The sequence below is a fragment of the Somniosus microcephalus genome, chromosome 2 (genome assembly GCF_052327205.1).
Source record: "Somniosus microcephalus isolate GS21.2 chromosome 2, FLI_Smic_1.0, whole genome shotgun sequence".
Lineage (NCBI taxonomy): Eukaryota > Metazoa > Chordata > Chondrichthyes > Squaliformes > Somniosidae > Somniosus > Somniosus microcephalus.
Genome location: NC_140988.1, coordinates 8,368,122 through 8,393,261, shown reverse-complemented (window position 1 = coordinate 8,393,261; position 25,140 = coordinate 8,368,122). Strand labels below are relative to the sequence as shown.

The following is a 25,140-nucleotide window of genomic DNA, read 5'->3' as shown; positions in this document are numbered from 1 at the left end:
TGCAGGGCTGTGGGGAAAGAGCAGGGGGGAGTGGGACTAATTGGAGAGCTCTTTCAAAGAGCCGGCAGAGGCACGATGGGCCGAATGACCTCCTTCTGCGCTGTATGATTCTATGATCCTTAGACATGTGGGTAAACCAGGTCTGATTGTACCTTTAGTTGATAACTTGAAATAATTGAAACAAACAAGAAATTAAAAGCTAGAGATTTTAAACTACAGGAGTGCTCCTGTCAGCCTGACTACCCAATTTGAATGCACTACTTCAAGTTTTTAATCTTACTCCGTCTTTCGGATGCGACGTTAAAAGGAGGCCTTGTCTGCCCTCTCAGGTGGACGTAACAGATTCCGCGGCACTATCTCGAAGAAGAGCAGGGGGGAGTTCTCCCCGGTGTCCTGGGGCCAATATTTATCCCTCAACCAACATCACTAAAAGCAGATTATCTGATCATTTGTGGGAGCTTGCTGTGCGCAAGTTGGCTGTCGCGTTTCCTACATTACAACAGTGACGACACTTCAAAAGTATCTCATTGGCTGTAAAGCGCTTTGGGACGTCCTGAGGTCGTGGAAGGCGCTATATAAATACAAGATCTTTCCTTCCTAAATATTCTCCTGAAGAAACAGCAGCAAACTCTCTGAATGTGGAACAATTTGTGGTCTCAAATATCCTTTTCCCAGTCATTATGACTGACACAGTTCTTCATTTTTGTGTGTACTGTGATGTTAGAAGGGTAAATGTAAATTTGCCGGCATGACCTTAAATGCTGCCATAGCAGTTTTGAACCATAATGAAATACAATGCTGTGTATTTCAGTGGAACCTATTGATAATGTACTCAAACACAGCAAGATTCCATCGATAGCGACACGTGCAAGCTGGCCAAAGTGCAATCTGCAAAACTGGGATGAAGGTGCAAACAACAGCAACAACAACTTGCATTTACACAGCGCCTTTAATGTAGTAAAAGGTGAGCCGCCTTCTTGAACCAGCTGCAGTCCAGGTGATGTTCTTCGTAGTGGTTTGATGCGCCTGAGTGGCTTGCTCGACCACTTCAGGAGTAGCTAAGAATCAATCATATTGGTCACATATAGGCCAGACCGGGTAAGGACAGCAGATTTCCTTCCCTGAAGGACATTAGTTGAAGCAGTTGGGTTTTTATATCAATCTGACAGCTTCACGGTCACTTTTCACTCATACCAATTTTTTATTTTATTTCTAGATTTGTTAATTTCTTTTAAAACTGAATTCAAATTCTCAAACTGCAATGGTGGGATTTGAACTCCCAAGCTGGAGCATTAGTCTAAACCTCTGAATTACTGGTCCAGCAACATAATCATGCTATCCTACCCAATGCTTTAGTGCAATCTTTTACAATGCAGTTTAATTGTTATCTTAATGTTAATGAAAAACAAGCACAGCGACATCATGACACCTCTGATCACAGACTTCCGCTTTACTAAACACTGCTCCTTTCAGTGTGCTTTTTAACAGGTTGGAGACGCCCAACTAAAATTTAATCGCAAATCTGCAATGAGAGAGGGGGAAAGAGCAGCGGGGTAGAAACAAAATCGCAGACAAAAACCAAGACATATCAATTCACTTAATGGGCCGTATTCTGCGACCCCTACGGGTGTGTACGAGGTGCGTTTGCGCCCGTAGGGGCCGCACAAGTTCCGGGTTTAGGCGCGCGAAGCGCATGCGCTGAAACCCGGCACTTGCGATCGGTCACGAATCCTCTTGACTGACCACACACATCCCCGGGAGATGGGCCTCTGCGGGTGGAGAGTAGCGCTATTTGCCCAACTTCCGCCCGCTGAATGCCTGTCAAATTCTTACGCCTGGTAAAAGCAGGTGCTTGCGAACCGCCTGCACCCCTGGGATACGTGGGCCTCTGCCCCCGCAGACCCGGAGAGGCCCAGCCTCCGTATCTCCCAGGCCACCAGGTAAATGCGTAGATTTTTTTGCAGGTCGGAGGCATCCGCCCGCGGGAAGGCTCTGATTGCATATTTTGGGCCATAATATAACTGAATGAATGGAACTCCTGTTACAATACAACTACTACAACAACAACAACTTGTATTTATATAGCACTTTTAACGTAGTAAAACGTCCCAAGGTGGTTCACAGGAGCGTTACCAAACAAAATTTGACACCGAGGCACATAACGAGATATTAGGGCAGATGACTAAAAGCTTGATCAAAGAGGGAGGTTTTAAGGAGATTCTTAAAGGAGGAGAGAGAGGCAGAGAGGTTTATGGAGGGAATTCCAGAGCTTAGGGCCCAGGCAACTGAAGGCACGGCCGCAAATGGTGGAGTGAAGGAAATCGGGGATGCTCTAGAGACCAGAATTGGAGGAGCGCAGATATCTCGGAAGGTTGTGGGGCTGGAGGGCATTACAGAGATAGGGAGGGGCGAGGCCATGGAAGGATTTGAAAACAAGGATGAAAATTTTTTAATGTAGGCATTGCTTAACCGAGAGCCAATGTAGGTCAGCTAGCACAGGGGTGGATGGGTGAACGGGACTTGGTGCGAGTTAGGACACGGGCAGCAGAGTTTTGGATGACCTCAAGTTTACGGACTACCCACTGAAAATGAAAATCTGGGCACTAAGCTATCAGTAGTCAACAAAATGCTCCTCACAGATCATGGACCCGGTGGCTGTGGTGACATCTCACTCTATCACTGAAACTAATTCGCAGAACAGAAGAGGGATAAAAGAAAATGCCTTAATATGCCATCAAAGGGTTAGCCTTCCTCTACATATGTTGGTTCGATTCAGCTCTGCCCAAAGTTTTGAACTTTCCCCTAGAGTGATTGGACGAGATTTTTCTTGCCACAGCGGGTCAGGGGTGAGTCCCAACCCTGCTGTTGGCTCCATCCCGCTCTGGAAAATTATTTTACGATGATAGAGCTTATTAAGCCCACCCAGCGCATTTCCTGGTCCAATTAGAGGAAGCGGGTCTGGGGACATCATTCATTAAAGGGACCATGGCCAACTCTCTCTCAACGTTTGTGCTGTCAGTGTTCTACAGCATTGAGGTACTGCAAACACTGACAAGCACTGCACAGAGGCAGAGGGCTGCACCCAGGCTCTCCCATGACTCCCTCCATATGCTTACAGTCACAGCACGCAGGGAGGTCCTCTTCCCTTCCCATGGGTAGAAGAGACTTCCCCAGGAGATTAACACAGCCTAGTTGCACAGGAGGGCACAAGCAGGGATGTCGTCAGGAGGACCTGGGTGCAGTGCCGCAAACCTTTCAATTATCTCATTAGATCACGAAACGTTAGTACAATGCCACACTCAACCTTCATCCTGCTGTGCCTCTCATCACATCCCCATCACTCTGCCTTCCCTACTCTACTCCTGCACATCCTTACTCACACCAACATACCTTGCACCTCCACCCATCCCTCTCTATCTATCTGCATTATCACATCCCCATCTCACTAGCCACCCCTCACACTCACCTTCATCCTAGTGTAGTCATACCAAGGGAAGGCGGTGGCGTAGTGGTTATGTCACTAGACTAGTAAGCCTAGAGGCTCAGTCAAATGCTCTGAGGATATGGGTTCAAATCCCACCACGGCTGGTGGAATTTAAATTCAATTCAATTTAATTCTGGAATTAAATGTTAGTCTTAGTAATGGCGACCATAATACGATTCTCGATTGTTGCAAAAACCCATCTGGTTCACTAATATCCTTTAGGGAAGGAAATCTGCCGTCCTTACCTGGTCTGGCCTACATGTGACTCCAAACCCACAGCAATGTGGTTGACTCTGAAATGGCCTAGCAAGCCACTCAGTTGTAAACAACCGCTACAAAAAACAATAAGAATAAAACCAGACCACCCGGCATCAACCTCGGAAACGACAACGGCAAACCCAGTCCTGTCGACCCTGCAAGGTCCTCCTTACCAACATCTGGGGGCTTGTGCCAAAATTGGGAGAGCTGTCCCACAGACTAGTCAAGCAACAGCCTGACATAGTCATAATTACCGAATCATACCTTACAACCAATGTCCCAGACACCACCATCACCATCCCTGGGTATGTCCTGTCCCACCAGCAGGACAGACCCACCAGAGGTGGTGGCACCGTGGTATACAGTCGGGAGGGAGTTGCGCTGGAGAGTCCTCAACATTGATTCAGGACCCCATGAGTTCTCATGGCATCAAGTCAAACATGGGCAAGGAAACCTCCTGCTAATTACCACCTACCGCCCTCCCTCAGATGTTGAACACCAATTGGAAGAAGCACTGAGAGTAGCAAGGGCACAAAATGTCCTCTGGGTGGGGGACTTCAATGTCCATCACCAAGAGTGGCTCGGTAGCACCACAACTGGCCGAGTCCTAAAGGACATAGCTGCCAGACTGGGTCTGCGACAGGTGGTGTGAGGGAACCAACAAGAGGGAAAAACCTACTTGATCTCGTCCTCACCAATCTACCTGTTGCAGATGCATCTGTCCATGACAGCATTGGTGGAAGTGACGACAGCATTGGTGGAAGTGACCACCGCACAGTCCTTGCGGAGACGAAGTCCCGTCTTCATGTTGAGGATAACCTCCACTGTGTTGTGTGGCACTACCACCGTGCTAAATGGGACAGATTTCGAACAGATCTGGCAACTCAAAACTGGACATCCATGAGGCGCTGTGGGCCATCAGCAGCAGCAGAATTGTATTCAACCACAATCTGTAACCTCATGGCCCGGCATATCCCTCACTCTACCATTACCATCAACCCTGGTTTAACGAAGAGTGCAGGAGAGCATGCCGGGAACAGCACCAGGCATACCGAAAAATGAGGTGTCAACCTGGTGAGGCTACAACACAGGACCACTTGCATGCCAAACAATGGAAGCAACATGCGATAGACAGAGCTAAGCGATCTCACAACCATCGGATCAAATCAAAGCTCTGCAGTCCTGCCACATCCAGTCATGAGTGGTGGTGGACAATTAAACAGTTAACAGGAGGAGGAGGCTCCAAAAATATCCCCATCCTCAATGATGGTGGAGCCCAGCACGTGAGTGCAAAAGACAAGGCTGAAGCATTTGCAACTATCTTCAGCCAGAAGTGCCGAGTGGATGATCCATCTCGGCCTCCTCCTGAGGTCCTCAGCATCACAGATGCCAGTCTTCAGCCCATTCAATTCACTCCACGTGATGTCAAGAAACGGCTGAAGACACTGGATACTGCAAAGGCTATGGGCCCTGACAACATTCCGGCAATAGTACTGAAGACTTGTGCTCCAGAACTAGCTGCGCCCCTAGCCAAGCTGTTCCAGTACAGCTACAACACTGGCATCTACCCGGCAATGTGGAAAATTGCCCAAGTATGTCCTGTCTACAAAAAGCAGGACAAATCCGACCCAGCCAATTACCGTCCCATCAGTCTACTCTCAATCATCAGCAAAGTGATGGAAGGTGTCGCCGACAGTGCTATCAAGCGGCACTTACTCAGCAATAACCTGCTAACTGACGCCCAGTTTGGGTTCTGCCAGGGCCACTCAGCTCCTGACCTCATTACAGCCTTGGTCCAAACATGGGCAAAAGAGCAAAAGAGCTGAACTCTCAAGAGGTGAGGTGAGAGTGACTGCCCTTGACATCAAGGCAGCATTTGATCGAGTGTGGCATCAAGGAGCCCTAGCAAAACTGAAGTCAATGGGAATCAAGGGGAAAACTCTCCATTGGTTGGAATCATACCTAGCACAAAGGAAGTTGGCTGTGGTTGTTGGAGGTCATCCATCGCAATCACATGACATCACTGCAGGAGTTCCTCAGGGCAGTGTCCTAGGCCCAACCATCTTCAGCTGTTTCATCAATGACCTTCCCTCCATCATAAGGTCAGAAGTGGGGATGTTCGCTGATGATTGCACACTGTTCTGCACCATTCGAGACTCATCAGATACTGACGCAGTCCGTGTCCATATGCAGCAAGACCTGGACAACATTCAGACTTGGGCTGACAAGTGGCAAGTAACATTCACACCACACAAGTGCCAGGCAATGACCATCTCCAACAAGCGAGACTCTAACCATCTCCCCTTGACATTCAATGGCATTACCATCGCTGAATCCCCCACTATCAACATCCTGGGGGTTATCATTGATCAGAAACTGAACTGGACCAGCCATATAAATACTGTGGCTACAAGAGCAGGCCAGGGGCTGGGAATTCTGCGGCGAGTGTCTCACCTCCTGACTCCCCAAAGCCTTTCCACCATCTACAAGGCACAAGTCAGGAGTGTGATGGAATACTCTCCACTTGCCTGGATGAGTGCAGCTCCAACAACACTCAAGAAGCTCGACACCATTCAGGATAAAGCAGCCCGCTTGATTGGCACTCCATCCACCACCTTCAACATTCACTCCCTCCACCACCGGCGCACTGTGGCTGCAGTGTGTACCATCTACAAGATGCACTGCAGCAACTCGCCAAAGCTCCTTCAACAGCACCTTCCAAACCCGCGACCTCTACCACTTAGAAGGACAAGGGCAGCAGACGCATGGGAACATCACCACCTACAAGTTCCCCTCCAAGCCACACACCATCCTGACTTGGACCTGTATCGCCGTTCCTTCACTGTCGCTGGGCCAAAATCCTGGAACTCCCTTCCTAACAGCATTGTGGGTGTACCTACACCATATGGACTGCAGCGGTTCAAGAAGGCGGCTCACCACCATCTTCTCAAGGGCAATTAGGGATGGGCACTAAATGCAGGCCTAGCCAGCGACGCCCACATCCCATCAATGAATAAAAAAATTTTTTTAAAACACACAAGGGTAGGCACTTGGGTGTTTTAGCCAATGTTCATGTAAAGTTTCTGTTAATGTGCTGTCAAACATTGAAATCTTTATTTTGAACACTTTCTGGTCTTGGACAGATTTGTGTGCACCTTTGGAAGTGGCTTAGTGAGTTTCAGTGAACGGTGAGACATAACGGTACCCCCCACAATGGTGATGAGTGTGAAAGGAATGGCTTGGGCATTGTAGGGATGCTTTATGGTGTTGGTGTGGGGTGGTGCCAACCTGGCGCATCATATGGCAGCGAGGGTGTACAGCATAAAGCTATTAAATCTGGCCATGTCGAGGCCATCCCTGGCCTCCTGGGCAGCAATGTGGTCGGGTGCTGATGCCCTGTGTCCTGTGCAGCATCAGGTGATTGTGGAGAAGGTTGGTGTTGTTGTTGGTGCTGCTGGTATTGGGGCTGATCGTGGTCAGATTCTGAGGGCCAAGGTGAGAGAATATAAAGGGCACCCATGTTGATGGAATAAATGGCAGGTGAAATAGAGATGACAGAAGCATTCTGTCAGTGGTGAGATAGTTCTTCCGATGAGGTGATACTGGATCGCGAGTGGAAAGTGGAAAGACTTGCAGAATCTGTGCTGGAAATGGACTGAGAAACAGCTTGTGACTGAGGAAAGTGATGCTCTGTCAGGTGAGAGCTTTACTGTACATTTGAAACTGTCAAGTAATCAGCTGGAGCAATGGCCACTGAACTCCTGCCTCAGGTTGACAGCCGTGGTCCCAAAACAGCATGGTCCACATGGACATGAAGTTAAAGTGAAAAGATAAGGTAAAAAAGTCTGTTAATGATCTGTGAAGTAGATGTTAATGAGTTTAATTGGGTCCCCTGCCGCTGCCTGTCGGGTCTGCTCAGCGCTGACAGACCCAACATTGGGAAAGGCTCATTGCAGTGGGTTGACTGCGGGGTCCCAACCCGCTGTCAAAAAATTCAAATTTCCCGCCCTACCCACCACCAATCCTGCCGGCTGACCTCCCGGAAAATTCTAGCTATTATTTTCAAATTAAACTAATTGTTTCATTAGTGTCAAAAGCACTTGTGAAGGAATAAGCCATATAATCATAATCATAATCATAATCATAATCAACTTTATTGTCATTGTTAGTGCACAAGTGCAGTACAACGAAATGTAGGCTTGCGGCTCCCGAGAGTGTACATTTAGATTAAGACATTTAAACATTCAACATTCATTTGGCTTGTAATACATTAACATAAACATAAACATAATAAAGTGCATTGGCAGATGTGCAGGCTTTAGAGTTTATTTGTGGAGTTCAGTAGGATGACAGCCCTGGGAAAGAAGCTGTTCCTAAATCTGGTCATTCGGGTGCGAATGCATCTGTAGCATCTCCCAGATGGCAGGGGGGCGAACAGACTGTGGCTGGGGTGGGTAGGGTCTTTGATGATGGTCAGTGACCTCCGTAAACAGCGTTTCTGGTAGATGTTCTCTATGGTCGGTAGCCGGGTGCCGGTAATGCGTTGGGCAGTTTTGACTACCCGCTGCAGGGCTTTCCGGTCATAGTAGCTACAGCTGCCATACCATACTGTGATACAGTTCGTCAGGATGCTCTCTATTGTGCAGCGGTAAAAGTTAGAGAGGATCAGGGGTGACAGGTTACATCCCTTCAGCCTCCTTAGGAAATATAGGCGCTGCTGGGCCTTCTTCACCAAAGAGGAGGTATTGAGGGACCAGGAGAGGTCTTCCGTGATGTGGACTCCGAGGAACGTAAAGCTGTCCACCCTTTCCACCACAGCCCCATGGATGTGGATGGGGGTGTGACTTCTGCCTTTAGACTTCCTGAAGTCCAAAATGATTTCCTTGGTTTTCTTGATGTTAAGGGCCGGGTTGTTATCGGCGCACCACTTCACGAGATGCTGGACCTCCTCCCTGTAGGCTGACTCATCGTTGTTGGTGATCTGGCCTACCATAGAAAGATAGAAACATAGAAGATAGGAGCAGGAGTAGGCCATTCGGCCCTTCGAGCCTGCTCCGCCATTCAATGAGATCATGGCTGATCATCCAAATTCAGTACCCTGTCCCTGCCTTCTCCCCATATCCCTTGATCCCTTTAGCCTTAAGAAATATATCCAACTCTTTTTTGAATATATTTAATGAACTGGCCTCCACCGCCCTCTGTGGCAGAGAATTCCACAGGTTCACCACTCTCTGGGTGAAGAAATTCCTCCTCATTTCAGTCCTAAATGGCTTACCCCTTATCCTTAGACTATGACCCCTGGTTCTGGACTCCCCGGCCATCATAAGCATCCTTCCTGCATCTAGTCTATCCAGGCCTGACAGAATTTTATAAGTTTCGATGAGATCCCCCCTCAATCTTCTAAACTCCAGCGAGTATAAGCCCAATCGACACAATGTCTCCTCATACGTCATTCCTGCCATCCCAGGTATCAGCCTGGTGAATCTTCGCTGCACTCCTTCCATGGCAAGAACATCCTTCCTCAGGTAAGGCGACCAAAACTGCACACAATACTCAAGGTGCGGTCTCACCAAGGCCCTGTACAACTGTAGCAAGACATCCTTGTTCCTGTACTCGAACCCTCTTGCTACGAAGGCCAACATACCATTTGCCTTCTTAACCGCCTGCTGCACCTGCATGCTTACCTTCAGCGACTGGTGCACAAGGACACCCAGGTCTCTTTGCACTTCCCCTTCTCCCAATCTATTGCCATTCAAATAATAATCTGCCTTCCTGTTTTTGCCACCAAAGTGGATAACCTCACATTTATCCACATTATAGTGCATTTGCCATGTTTCTGCCCAATCACCCAATCTGTCCAAATCGTACTGGAGTTTCACGACATCCTCCTCACAGCTTACCCTCCCACCCAGCTTTGTGTCGTCTGCAAATTTGGAGATATTACATCCAATTCCCTCGTCCAGATCATTAATATATATTGTGAACAGCTGGGGTCCTAGGACCGATCCTTGCGGTACCCCACTAGTCACTGCCTGCCACTCGGAAAACGACCCGTTTATTCCAACTCTTTGCTTTCTGTCCGCCAACCAGTTCTCTATCCAAGTCAATACCTTGCCCCCAATCCCATGTGCCTTAATTTTGCACGCTAATCTCTTATGTGGGACCTTATCGAAAGCCTTCTGAAAGTCCAAATACACCACATCCACTGGTTCTCCCTTATTTATTTTACCGTGGTATCATCCGCAAACTTGATGATGGTGTTGGAACCATGAACAGCCACACAGTCGTGGGTGAAGAGGGAGTAGAGGAGGGGGCTCAGCACACATCCTTGTGGGGCCCCCGTGTTCAGGGTCGGGGGGGGGGGGGGGGAGGTGTGGTTACCTAATTTGACAGACTGGGGTCTGTTTGTTAGGAAGTCCAGGGTCCAGTTGCAAAGGGAAGTGTTCAGGCCAAGAGTGTGGAGTTTGGTGGCCAGCTTGTTGGGGACGATAGTGTTGAATGCTGAGCTGTAGTCTATGAACAACATTCTGATGTAGGTCTCTTTACCGTCTAAGTGATTCAATGCAGAGTGTAGAGCAGTTGTGATTGCATCCTCCGTTGATCTGTTTGCACGATAGGCAAACTGGTGTTGGTCAAGAGAGGCGGGAACACTGGCTTTGATGTGAGCCAGGACCAGTCTCTCGGAGCACTTCATTATGATGGGTGTGAGTGCGACAGGTCGATAGTCGTTCAGACACGTCACAGCCGTTTGCTTTGGCACAGGAATAATGGTGGCGGTCTTGAAGCATGTAGGGACTACTGCCTGGGCCAATGACAGCCTATTCAGAAAAATACACCATCTTATGAAAGTATTCTGGCCTTATTAAAACATGACAAACTGGGTTTAAACCTAATTATGAAATAGCTATGAAAGAATTCTTGCTATTGAGATAAGACAGTTCTTTACCCTGAATAAATAAACTTATTGAAACAGAAGGTGCATGGCTCTGACAAGCTGACCTTTTGGGAACAAAACAATGGTCCATACTGGATTAAGCTGTTATAATTTAAACTTCGTAAAGATGGCACATAAGATAAGGAATATCTGCTCTTCACACCGTTTTATATGGTGACCCCAGAACACCTGGAGATGAGACAAGATTCTGGAATATTACAAGCTGATATGGCAGTGGAGAATTGCAGAGGTCGGCAGAAAGATGAATAGGGATAATTGACTTGCATCAGCAGAAAACCTTAAAGGAAATACCACTGGAAAAGGGTATAAATATTGAAGTTTCAAATGGGATATCAGACTCGCTTTAATCGGGAAAAGCAATTCTCGACCACAGAGGCGGCTCTGTGGTCTCCAACGCTTTGTACCTCAGGGATCAAAAGTATTTGATATTGATGGATATCCTGTATAGAAAATTTAAGAACTGTAATACTGTAGCGAAGTTAAGATTTAAAAGTAAGCTTCTCTGTTAAAAATAAGATCGTATTTTTTCTCTTTTTAGAACTGTTAATGTTGCAATTGACTGATTCACCAACTGTAAATTGCATGTCGGTTCTTTTAATAAATCTCTATATATTTTTAGAATTGTCTCACATAAGGCTTCTGTATCAAAAACTCACAAACTCAATCTCTGTACACTCTTTGGTGAAGCGTTACAGAATTCTGAAGTTCTCCGGACCCTCATAATATTCGGGACGTTACAGTCTAGCTAAACTTATTAAAGCGCTATCTGGAGGACGGTAGCATTCTCAGGTTGTTCCATTCCTTTAGGGAGAGATAGCCCGGACCTTTAGACCCACTTACGCATCTTTAGGATTTGGCTACCTCAAACTTTAGTTGAAAGTGAACGTCTGAGAAATACGCCTGATCCGGAATAGCCCCAAAGGGGCGAAGACTAATAAATACCCCTTCATACTTGTTTGAGATTTTATGCATAGTTAAAAAAATTGCCATTTTGATACATATTCGTCCTACATTGAGGTTTTCATTTCATTGATTTTTCAAAAGCTATGGGCTGCTGTGAATATTTACAACATTCCATCGCTCAGAGGATGCACATAATTGGAATCTAATACATTTTAAGATAAGGAGAAAGTATCCTGTAAAATAGATGAGAAAATAATCCCAATGCCCTATTTAAGAAAAACATATATCCACCCCAAAGGTTTCAGCTGTGGCTCAGTGGGTATCACTCTCTGCCTCTAAGTCAGAAGGTTGTGGGTTTCAAGTCCCACTCCAGAGACTTGAGCATAAACTCTAGGCTGACTCTCCAGCGCAGTAGTGAGGGAGTGCTGCACTGTCGGAGGTGCCGTCTTTTGGATGAGACATTAAACTGAGGTCCCATCTGCCCTCTCAGTAAAATTTTCCACAGCACTATTCGAAGAGGAGCAGGGGAGTTCTCCTGGCCAATATCTAACCCTCAACCAGCATCACTACAACAGATTAGCTGGTCATTTATTTCATTGCTGTTTGTGGGACCTTGCTGTACGTGCGCAAGTAGACTGCAGCGTTTTCCTACACTACAACAGTGACTACGCCTCAAAAAGTATTTCATTGGCTGTAAAATGCTTTGTGATGTCCTGAGATCATGAAAGGTGCTATATAAATGCAAGTTTGTTCTTTTGTTTTGTAGTTGTAAGTCCTTTGAACTGGAGATAAAATATCCAGTCAAAGTGTAAGGCTTTTGAGCTAGCCTGAAGTAAAAACTTTAATAAGCTAAAGACATAAAAAAAATTATAGGTAAATGTAAACATGTTATTATGAAATATGTAAAAAAAAATATTTTGGACATTGGTTTAAATTCTTATTTTGGACATTAGAAATTTCAGTTACTGAGAAAAAATGGCTGATCGAGTTTTATTTCAAAAATGATTTGACTGCTGCAACTTTAAGTTCTAGTGATTGATTAATCTGGATTTGTTGTTTTCAAAAGCCGCTACTAGATTCTCATTGGCAGCTTTCTAGCCATCTACCGCATACGGTTCTGATTTGTTGCATTGAACCAATTGAGGCAAAATGTTGACAGTGAAAGCGTGACAGCCAAAAATGTTGACTGCAAAAATGTGAGTGAAAAATTGTGACATCAGGAAGTAATGTGAGTGCGTACAGGAAATGTGCGTTGCACACAAGACGTGGGGAGTGGGACTAGCTGAAGTGCTCTTGCAGAGAGCCGGCCCGGGCTCGACGGGCCGAGTGGCCTCCTTCTGTGCTGTAACCGTTCTATGATTATAAATGGATGATGATTATTATTGTGACATTTGTGTGCCATAGCATAACGCTGCCTTCAATCCTGGTGGATGCATGCATGCTTCAATCTGTACTGTTTTATAAACCACAGACGTGTTTATACATTGTGGATAGACTGTAAAGAAAGAAGGACTTGCATTTCTACAGCGCCTTTCACCACCTCAGGACGTCCCAAAGTGCTTTTTTTTTAAAAAGAGAGACTTGCATTTCTATAGCGCCTTTCACGTCCACCGGAATGTCTCAAAGCGCTTTACAGCCAATGAAGTATGTTTGAAGTGTAGTCGCTGCTGTAAGAATCGTAAAAGACAAACAGAACCAGGGCATGAAATGTGTCACTGCGGTGTATGGCAGATAAAGTAAAAATACACGCCGCCTAAGGGTTAATGTGAAGTGCGCAAACACACCCAGGCGCGAGCTGACGCTGTTCTTTTAAACTGCTGCACTGTGCAAAAATGTTATTTTACAGCAAAGTGAGAATGATATTGAGCATTTAATTACAAGGTAGCATGCTCAATAATTCTAGTAGAGTGTAAGCAAGTCTCCTGAAAAAAAAAACAATAAACTGACAGATAGATCCAACAATTAATGGTTTTTGTACAGCTGCCGTCATTCAGTCTGCACTTTGCCTTAATGGAGGAACCCAATCAGTCAGCACAGCTAAAGTGGTTAGGCCCACTTTAATGTGTGTCATTAAGGACACAATACCAGCCCATTTACCATCTGCTTACCGTTGTGGTCATGTCTCGATTCTTACCTAATAGCGCATCAATAGCGCATCATCGTAAAGCGCACAGATATTGACCCTTTGAACCCAGATGTGTGCAGCCACACGGCCCAACAGGAGGGTCACCTTCGAAAATCACAGCCCACCCCACCCCCGTCGTTAACTTTTCTCTTTCTTTTCGCGCAATGTTTTCAACAACGAACAGGAGAGAGAGAAAAACCAAGTGGCAGGCAGTGACTAGTGGGGTACCGCAGGGATCGGTGCTAGGACCCCAGCTATTCACAATGTACATTAATGATCTAGACGAGGGAACTAGATGTAATATCTCCAAGTTTGCAGATGACACAAAGCTGGGTGGGCGTGTGTGCTGTGAGGAGGATGCCGAGAAACTCCAGTATGATTTGGACGGGTTGGGTGATTGGGCAGATGCATGGCAGATGCAGTATAATGTGGATAAATGCGAGGTTATCCACTTTGGTGGCAAAAACAGGAAGACAGATTATTATCTGAACGGCAATAGATTGGGAGAAGGGGAAATGCAACGAGACCTGGGCGTCCTTGTGCACCAGTCGCTGAAGGTAAGCATGCAGGTGCAGCAGGTGGTTAAGAAGGCAAATGGTATGTTGGCCTTCATAGCAACAGGATTCGAGTACAGGAGCAAGGATGTCTTGCTGCAGTTGTACAGGGCCTTGGTGAGACCACACCTTGAGTACTGTGCGCAGTTTTGGTCGCCTTATCTGAGGAAGGATGTTCTTGCCATGGAAGGAGTGCAGCGAAGATTCAATTCACCAGATCTGGGATGGCAGGAATGACGTATGAGGAGAGATAGGGTCGATTGGGCTTATATTCGATGGAGTTTAGAAGAATGAGAGGGGATCTCATTGAAACTTATAAAATTCTAACAGGACTAGATAGACTAGATGCAGGAAGGATGTTCCCGATGGCAGGGGAGTCCAGAACCAGGGGTCACAGACTAAAGATAAGGGGTAAGCCATTTAGGACTGAGATGAGGAGGAATTTCTTCACCCAGAGAGTGGTGAGTGGTAAACCTGTGGAATTCGCTACCACAGAAGGCAGTTGAGGCCAATTCATTAAATATATTCAAGAAGGAGTTAGATATATTTCTTAAGGCTAAAGGGATCAAGGGATATGGGGAGAAAGCAGGGACAGGGTACTGAATTTGGATGATCAGCCATGATCTCATTGAATGGCGGAGCAGGCTCGAGGGGCCGAATGGCCTACTCCTGCTCCTATCTTCTATGTTTTTATGTAAATAGACCGAGAGCTCGCTAAACGAATCAGACACAAGGCAAGAGGCTGCGAAGTCAGCACATGCGGGCTAAAGCATGACTAAAACACAAAAAGGACCAATACCATCATTGATAATATCTCATTTTAAAGTTCTAATAATCGCAAATTATTTAGGTCAAAAGAAATCAAACCGTTACTTTTCATGTAGAATCAAAGTCCCCGAGGGCTGCAACCTGAATAAGTGCCTGGGTTTATGCTTCATTCGTCATCATTTACATCTACAGTTTCAATCAGATTGCTAAGAACAAAGTGATATTTTATATGATATCCTACCTCGAAGCACAACAAAAAAAATTATATTGGGACAGTTTTCTTATCTCACGCCCTGTTAAGAACGTAAGAAACAGGAGCAGGAGTCGGCCACACGGCCCCTCGAGCCTGCTCCGCCATTCAATAAGATCATGGCTGATCATCGAGCTCAACTCCACTTTCCCGCCCGATCCCCATATCTCTTGGTTCCCTTAGTACCCAAAAATCAATCTCAATCTCGAATATACTCAATGACATAGCATCCACAGCCCTCTGGGGTAGAGAATGCCAAAGATTCACAACCCACTGAGTGAAGAAAATCCTCCTCACTTCAGTCTTAAATGGCCGACCCCTTATCCTGAGACTATGACCCCTAGTTCTAGACACTCCAGCCAGGGTGAAACAGCCTCTCAGCATCTACCCTGTCAATCTCCTTCAGAATCTTGTATGTTTCAATGAGATCACCTCTCATTCTTCTAAACTCCAGAGAGTATCAGCCCAATCTACTCAATCTCTCCTCATAGGACAACCCTCTCATCCCAGTAACCAATCTGGTGAACCTTCGTTGCACCGCCTCTAAAGCAAGTATATCCTTCCTCAGATAAGGAGACCAAAACTGTGCACAGTACTCCAGGTGTGGTCTCACCAAAGCCCTGTACAATGTAGTAAGACTTCCTTACTCTTGTACTCTAATCCCCCTTACAATAAAGGCCAACATATCATTTGCCTTCCTAATTGATTGCTGTACCTGCATTCTAACTTTCTGGGCTGGATTTTACCAGCCCTGAGGAGGCGGGTCTGGAGGTGGGACTGCTGGGAAAATCCCCCAAAATGGGAGCGGGTCCCAAACCCGCTTCCAACTCGCCTCCAACCAATCTTCCCGGGAGTCGGGTCCCCGATTTGCGCAGGGTCATGACTCTTAGAGGCGGGAAGAGGATTACAGCCGCTTAACTGCCTGTTAACAGGTAGTTAACAGGCAAGTTAACAGGCTTTTTCCCATTTTTCGACTGCTGCTGCGGGCATCCCGACGTCGGGGAACCCCGCCAGTGTAAGTGAGACGTGATGTGGGTCTACTGTAATTTTTGTTTATATATGACAGCTGCAGAAGTGGTTTAAAGGATTCAATGGGACACTGGTGAGTATCAGAGGTAAGGAAAAGTTATGAAAGTAATGTTTAATGTGTTTAGATGTTTCTGCAGGCGACAAGCTGTGAAGTGTTTGTGTAGCCTCATCTCATCGGGAGAAGTGACAGATGGCTTCTGCAATCTCAACTGCAGCTGCCATCTGTTTTATCCTAAGGAGAGCGTAATTGGAGAGCCTGGATGCAAGGGCTCACCTTTAGACAGTGATTGTCAGTGTTTGACAGCACCTCAACGCTGTCAAGCACTGTCAAATCATCTGTCAAACAAGTGTGGTGCATGTGCCTTTAAGAAAACCGGCAGATGAAGCATCATCAACTGACGTCATCTGACACCGGCTTTCCCTTAATTGGCCGGCAAGCCCGCAAGGCGGGCATAACAAGGCCAATCAGGGGAAAATAGCGTTAGCTTGTCAGACGTCACTGGGGGTGGGACTGGGACTTGAAAACCAGCAGTCCCGCCTCGAACTCGGCCTTCCAGGTAAGATTCCGCCCGTGTTTCCTGTACGAGGACAACTAAATCTCTCTGAACTCCAACATTTAATAATTTCTCACCATTTAAAAAATATTCTGTTTTTCTATTCTTCCGACCAAAGTGAATAACCTCACATTTTCCCACATTATACTCCATCTGCCACCTTCTTGCCCAATCACTTAACCTGTCTATATCCCTTTGCAGGCTCTTTCTGTCCTCCTCAAAGCTTACTTTCCCACCTAGCTTTGTATCGTCAGCAAACTTGGATACATTGCACTCGGTCCCTTCATCTAAGTCATTAATATAGATTGTAAATAGCTGAGGTCCCAGCACTGATCCTTGTGGCACCCCACTAGTTACAGACAGAGATTGTGGTGAGATTGGTTGTGTCCATGGGAATCAAATGCCTTATTGTGATGTTCCATTGCCCCACTCACAAGAGGGGGGTGACAAAGAGTCACAAATGAGTGGCAAAAAAAATTACATAATCTTTCACACTCCTGAGATATAATTCGATTCCTGTTAACCCACTGGAGGCAGTGGCCTTGATGGGCTGAATGGCCTCTTTTCGACCTAGGCCTTATGCTGATTTCAATTTGCCTAGGCACAAAGTTGCTTGTGGTTCACTAATACTAGAACGACACTTACCAGGAACATGTCATTCCAGTGCCAATAACTGGCACAAAGGGAAGCATTCCTTCTAAATGGAATACAGTTTAAGTGGAGCAATATGCAGAACACAGCACAGTCACATTCCCGATACTGCCTGAAAATCAATTCTCAAGGAGACCTCAATCCTTCCACCATCTCAACGGTGCATTGGAAGTATACAAAAAACATGCTTACATAGAAGATAGGAGCAGGAGTAGGCCATTCGGCCCCTCAAGCCTGCTCCGCCATTCAATGAGATCATGGCTGATCATCCAAATTCAGTACCCTGTCCCTGCCTTCTCCCCATATCCCTTGATCCCTTTAGCCTTAAGAAATATATCCAACTCCTTCTTGAATATATTTAATGAACTGGCCTCCACCGCCCTCTGTGGCAGAGAATTCCACAGGTTCACCACTCTCTGGGTGAAGAAATTCCTCCTCATCTCAGTCCTAAATGGCTTACCCCTTATCCTTAGACTATGGCCCTTGTTCTGGACTCCCCGACCATCGGGAACATCCTTCCTGCATCTTGTCTGTCCAGGCCTGACAGAATTTTATAGGTTTCAATGAGATCCCCTCTCAATCTTCTAAACTCCAGTGAGTATAAGCCCAATCGACACAATCTCTCCTCATACGTCATTCCTGCCATCCCAGGTATCAGCCTGATGAGTCTTCGCTGCACTCCTTCCATGGCAAGAACATCCTTCCTCAGATAAGGCAACCAAAACTGCACACAATACTCAAGGTGCGGTCTCACCAAGGCCCTGTACAACGGCAGCAAGACATCCTTGTTCCTGTACTCGAACCCTCTTGCTACGAAGGCCAACATACCATTTGCCTTCTTAACCGCCTGCTGCACCTGCATGCTTACCTTCAGCGACTGGTGCACAAGAACACCCAGGTCTCTTTGCACTTCCCCTTCTCCCAATCTATTGCCATTCAAATAATAATCTGCCTTCCTGTTTTTGCCACCAAAGTGGATAACCTCACATTTATCCACATTATAGTGTATTTGCCATGTTTCTGCCCAATCACCCAACCTGTCCAAATCGTACTGGAGTTTCACGACATCCTCCTCACAGCATACCCTCCCACCCAGCTTTGTGTCATCTGCAAATTTGGAGATATTACATCCAATTCCCTCGTCCAGATCATTAATATATATTGTGAACAGCTGGGGTCCTAGGACCGATCCTTGCGGTACCCCACTAATCACTGCCTGCCACTCGGAAAACGACCCGTTTATTCCAACTCTTTGCTTTCTATCCGCCAACCAATTCTCTATCCAAGTCAATACCTTGCCCCCAATCCCATGTGCCTTAATTTTGCACGCTAATCTCTTATGCGGGACCTTATCGAAAGCCTTCTGAAAGTCCAAATACACCACATCCACTGGTTCTCCCTTATCTATTTTACCAGTTACATCCTCAAAAAATTCCAGTAGATTAGTCAAGCATGATTTACCTTTTGTAAATCCATGTTGACTTTGTCCAATCCTGCCACTGCTTTCCAAGTGCTCTGCTATTACATCTTTTATAATGGACTCTAGCATTTTCCCCACTACCGATGTCAGGCTTACCGGTCTATAATTCCCCGCTTTTTCTCTACCACCTTTTTTGAATAGTGGGGTAACATTAGCTACCCTCCAATCCATGGGTACTGTTCCAGAGTCTATCGAGTTTTGGAAGATGACCAGCAATGCATCTACTATCTCCAGGGCCACTTCCTTAAGTACCCTAGGATGTAGATTATCAGGCCCTGGGCATTTATCGGCCTTCAATCCTGTCAACTTCCCCAACACCATTTCCCTACAAATGCTTACAAGAGGTTTATTCTCATTGGGACATCAGTGTCTCCCTACCCCCTCCGCCAGTACCGGTCCTACTCTTTCTATAGCTCATCTTATAATCCCTGTTTGGACATGTCTGGAAAGCATTATCCCTCTGTTCGTCCTATCCATTGTAATAAAACTTAAAACATCCAATAAAGCAAGATAGTGTGGATGGGAAGCAAAAATATTAAAGGGGTTTGGACAGTATTCATCAAAATAAAGATAGCTGTCTGTCTCTTCAAACATACATCTCAATCAGATCTAGGCAATTTGAATTCATATCCAAAAATCTGGTTTGAACCAAATAAAAGCACTTGTCAAACTGTAAAGTGCATTGCATGAGTGATATGATATTGAAGTCGGACGGAAGAACTAATAAACCAAAAATCCTTTGATCCACTGATGTGAGAACTATGGCAATTTGCATTTATATCGTGCCTTCAACATAGTAAAATCTAGAATCTGAGGAGGATTGAAAGGTTAGATGCTGAGCAGTTGTTTCCCCTGGCTGAAGAGTGTAGAACTAGGGGGCATAGGGCAGGATTTTCATTGGGCCATGGAGGCGGGATTGGAGGCATGTGGGGGGTTAAAATCCCGAAATCGGGGGGCACGAACTCATCCCGCCCCCAACCCACCTCCATGCCAGTTTCAAAGGAGGCGGGTACCCGACCCGCACTGGGACCCGCCTCCTCGAGGCGGGAAGGGGATTAGTGCCAATTAACTGCCTGTTAACAGGTAGTTAACAGGCAGTTTTTAGCATAATCCCTATTTTTATTGGTGAAATGTGGGATTCCCGATGGCTCCAAACCACGCCAAGTTAGTGAGGCGGACCGTCGGGATGAAGGGCTTGGAGGGTTCGAGATGTCCGGTGTTCAGGTGAGTGATGGGTGCATGAGTGAAGAGGTAAGTGTGTTTGGTGTGTTTACAGTGTTTAAAGAAGTTTTACTTACCTTTACAGCCTTCCTTCCTTCAGGTCTCGGGAGTCCCTCATCTCACCGGCACAGAAAGCAGAATGGCCGCGACCTGTCAAAAATTGCAGCATTCAGCTTTCTGTTCTGGAGAGATCTCTAAATCATCCTGAGAGGAAGGAATTAACTTAGAGTACAGATTGTCAGTGTTTGACAGCTTCAAAGAGCTGTCAAACACTGATATTTCATTTGTCAAAAGGTCTTGACAGATGAAATATCAATCTGTGACGTCACCTGTTTACAGGTGGCCCTTAATTGGCCTGCTGAGTCCGCTGGGCGGGCTCAACAAGGTCAATCAAGTCAAAATCGCGTGAGTTGGCCACATCTCGATGGAGGCGGGACTACAACCCCGAAAGTTGTAGTCCCGCCTCCTACACACCTCCTCAATGAAAATCCAGCCCATAGTCTCAGGATAAGGGTCGGCCATTTAGGATTGAGATGAGGAGAAATTTCTTCACTAAGAGGGTTGTGAATCTTTGGAATTCTCTGCCCCAGAGGGTTGTGGAGGCTCAGTCGATGAGTATATTCAAGGCTGAGATCGATAGATTTTTGAGCACTAAGGGAATCAAGGGATATGGAGATCGGGCGGGAGAGTGGAGTTGAGGTGGAAGATCAGCCATGATCTTATTGAAAGGAGGAGCAGGCTCGAGGGGCCGTCTGGCTGACTCCTGCTCCTGATTCTTATGTTCTTATGTTCTTAAATGATCCTGCAGCCCTCGCCTATGGTTAGAGCGAAATAGGAAACTCCTCTGTCGCTTCTGTCAGTTACTGACTAGAAGCAAGGGTTGGCTGTGTGCTCACATCAAATAAACACGGTTCCCTATTACGGAATACCAGGAAGCCAATGCCTAGTCATACAGGTCCAGTGTCAAAACCGCTCCACCAAATCAAACATCTGAGAATGATCGCTGCTGCAAAGGGTGAGACAGTAACCGCAAAGAAGCCATGATGTCTGCAGGACACAATGCAGCAGTATTTCTGTAGCATTTCAGTTTAAACCCCGTAAGGGTAGAATTCATTCCCCTCTATCTAGGGGATGCAAAAATATGCAAGAACTGGCGTCAGACTTTTAGAAAGACATCTTGGTCTGGAGTTTCTGCTGGTTCGCTCAGCGGGGGGGTTTCAGCTCAATTCGCCCGAAATCAGCCAAAAGATCGAGGAATTTCAATCGCAAATCACGTCGCGCCGGGGGGTCGAATTAATCACCGCGGCGAGTTTCCGCTAATTACGCCCGTTTGCAGCCCTTCGAGGAGGCTCTTAAAATAAAGCTGCTTTTTTTTTTAGGCGCAAGGGCACTAAAAAGCCTTTTAAATATTAAAAAAGCTTTTAAATATTTAAAAAGAAGCATTTAATTTAGTCAGAAACTGACTACTGTAGACCGGTGAAACTAGTAAATGGTTCAGTGTCGCTTTCTAAAGTCATTTTCAATTATTTAAAACCGGGTTACTCACAGGTGGTGTACTGACACTCTGATTAAAATGCTTTTTTTTTTATGGCGATAAACCCATTTTCCGCTGCACTAAATCAAACCGCACCAGGTTGCCACTCTTAAGTACAACAAGGAATATTTTATGCAAAATTATTGGACCGGATTTTCCGACCCCCCCCCCCCCATACGAGGTGTGTACGCACACACAGGGGCCGCGCAAGTGCTGGGTTTAGGTGCGTGAAGCGCATGCGCTGAAAACCGGCGCTTGCGATCCGTGGAGAGTCTTCTTGACGTAAGGCCTGCGCTTACCAGCATAAGACTTTAAAATAACGTAACAATAATTTTTTTTTCAATCACTTAAACATTTAAAAAACCTGTGCAATAAGGCAAGGTTATTTTTCGCCCCTTTAAAACATTTACATTTATTTTTTCAAAAAATTTAATTTTTGTTTCACATTAAATGTCATTTTAATTAATTTTATATATGACATGAATCTTGTCATTCATGTGGAAATGACTTATGAAATAATACTGGGCGGCCTGCTGGTGGCGCTGTCCAGGGAGAGTATAAATACTTGGGCACGGGCCCAGCTTGCTCAGGACATTCTTCAACAGGAACTAGTGAAGGACACAACTAGACCTCCATGTTGTAAAACAGTTGATTAAAGCTTTGTTTAATGCTTAGACCAAGTGCCTAGTAGTTTTCTTATGTCAATATATGTAATGGTTTTTCTCTATTTATTTCAGTGTGTCGGTGGCATTTTTGCAGTCATCCCCATTCATACTTTTGACAGCTCTGCGCGTACGGAACTGTCAAACGTATGAAGGGGGATTCCCTCCTTCCATCAGTTGGGCTGGCCCACGTGATCCCAGGGGCGCTTGCGAACCGCCTGCGCCCCGGGGATACCTGGGCCTCCACGCATTTTGAAGAGGAGAGGCCCCAGGATCGCGAGCCTCGGGATCTATGGGACCAGCGGGTAAGTTCGTAGATTTTTTTTCCCGATCGGGAGGCATCCGCCCACGGGAAGCCTCCGATCAGAAATTCAGGGCCATTATTTTTTTAAGTGACGTTCTAAAACGCTGCCCGGTTACGCTGGCAGATTTTGTGTTCGGCGACATGCAAATGACTTTGAGCGGAAACTTGAGCAAAAAAAAAACCCCATTCAATTCTGAAAACTAGCGCGACTTTGGGCGCAACTTGCGGCCGGATTGCCGACTGCGCTCAGAGCGGAAGCTCTACCCCCTTACCCAGGGGAGCAGTAACTTTGTGCACTGTTCAGAGCTTTTTTTTTAATATATTAACCGCTTTGATGAAAGATCTTTTTCTCCTTTTTGTCGCTCCAGTGTAGCGGTGGTTACAAATTCCTATTATATCGGCCAGTTAATGTGATCTCTTTAAACTAGCCCACGCTGTGCAACGGTTAACTGTTCGCCAGGATTCTAATCATCTTATTTCTTTTGTGACTGTGCATTAGCATTACCACTGAACCTTGACACAGCACTGTGTTCTAAAATAGCTGTCTTGTCCAAAAGATGTATTTCTGATTATTCCGTCTATGTAAGGCAATGCAACATGAAATCAGAATAGGCGCTGGGTCAAAGGTTTTTAAAAAAAAAAACTCTTAAGGGCCCCGTGCATATTTAACTGTCGCCGACAGCTGATGGGGTAGAAATTGCACCTCAGTGTGCCCATTTTACAACAACAGCAACTTGTATTTATACGGCGCCTTTAACGTAGTAAAACGTCCCAAGGCGCTTCACGGGAGCGATTATCAAACAAAATTTGACACCAAGCCACATAAGGAGATATTAGGGCAGATGAGCAAAAGCTTGGTCAAAGAGGTAGGTTTTAAGGAGTGTCTTAAAAGAGGAGAGAGAGCCAGAGAGGTTTAGGGAGGGAATTCCAGAGCTCAGGGCCCAGGCAGCTGAAGGAACGGCTGCCAAAGGTGCAGCGATTAAAGTCAGGGATGGTCAAGAGGCCAGAATTGGAGGAGCGCAGAGATTTCGGGGGGTTGTGGGGCTGGAGGAGATTACAGAGATAGGGAGGGGCGAGGCCATGGAAGGATTTGAAAACAAGGATGCGAATTTTGAAATCGAGGTGCTGCTTAACCAGGAGCCAATGTAGGTCAGCGAGCACAGGGGGGTGATGGGCGAACGGGACTTGGTGCGAGTTAGGACACAGGGGCAGCAGAGTTTTGGATGAGCTCGCAAGCTTACGGAGGGAGGCCGTCCAGGAGTGCGTTGGAATAGTCAAGTCTAGAGGTAACAAAGGCGCGGATGAGGGTTTCAGCAGCGGATGAGATGAGCCGAGGCAGGGGGCGGAGATGGGCGATGTTCCCAAGAGGGAAACGGGCAGTCTCGGTGACGGCAAAGGTACATTAGCGTAAAGCAGGTGCAACGAAGCCCGATTTCGAGGACTAAGGTCCTGCAGCTCCAAGACCGCCTGAAAAAACCTCCGATTCGAAGTTGGGGCGAGCCAAAACAGGCGAGATGTTCCTTACATGTGTAAATGTGGGTCCTACTGCCTGCTTTAGGCCCCCACTCAAGACATTGTGCGGCAACGAGCGGGGCAGCCGCTCAGGCTTCAGGATTCTTCAGCGACCGCCGTCTAAAAGCAAGCTTTCTTCAGGCAAATTCTGACCAAAGATCTTCCTGTGCAGCCGGGAGGAGCAGGCACTCCCCCCCAAGTCCACAGTCACAGAATCACAGAATCACAGAAACCCCACAGTGCAGATAGAGGCCATTTCGGCCCATCGAGCCTGCACCGACACATATCCCACCCGATCCCCGTAACCCCTACACCAACACATATCCCACCCTATCCCTGTAACCCCACGTATTTAATCCCCCTAACACTAAGGGTCAATTTCTCATAGCCAATCAACCTAACCCGCAACAGTCATTGCAATCGAAACCAAACCCCCACACGCCCCCCCTCCTCTTTTCTCCCACCCCGCTCCCCCGTTGCTCACCCCAACCCACCCTCTTAGGACCTACCCTTGGGGCCGCTGCCGGTGAGGGAAACGACCCGCCGTTCGTGCGCTTCAGGGCACGAGTTGCCCGTGGAGACGCGACAGGCGGTGGCAGCTCACGCGTAGAGTATTAGCGAAGCCCAATTTCGGGCCTCTCGGTTGGGGCCGAAAATGGGCCCAGGTGCATTTCTACCCCATTATGTTTTGAATAGCAGTAGTAAATATGAAAAGCGTACAAGAAATACAGAAAGCTAGCCTGCAGGGACAGCAAGCAATTAGGAAGGCAAATGGCATGTTGGCCTTTATTGCTAGAGGGTTGGAGTATAAGAGTAAGGAAGTCTTGCTACAATTGTACCACACCTGGAGTACTGTGCACAGTTTTGGTCTCCTTATCTAAGGAAGGATATATTTG

The 25,140-nt window shown here is 46.5% G+C and overlaps 1 protein-coding gene across 3 annotated transcripts in view; it reads right to left on the bottom strand.

Annotated features, from left to right (window-relative positions):
• The window catches only part of stpg2 (sperm-tail PG-rich repeat containing 2), a 587,893-nt gene that overhangs the window by 299,962 nt on the left and 262,791 nt on the right, over window positions 1–25,140 (bottom strand). The gene's annotated exons all lie outside the window — the stretch shown is intronic.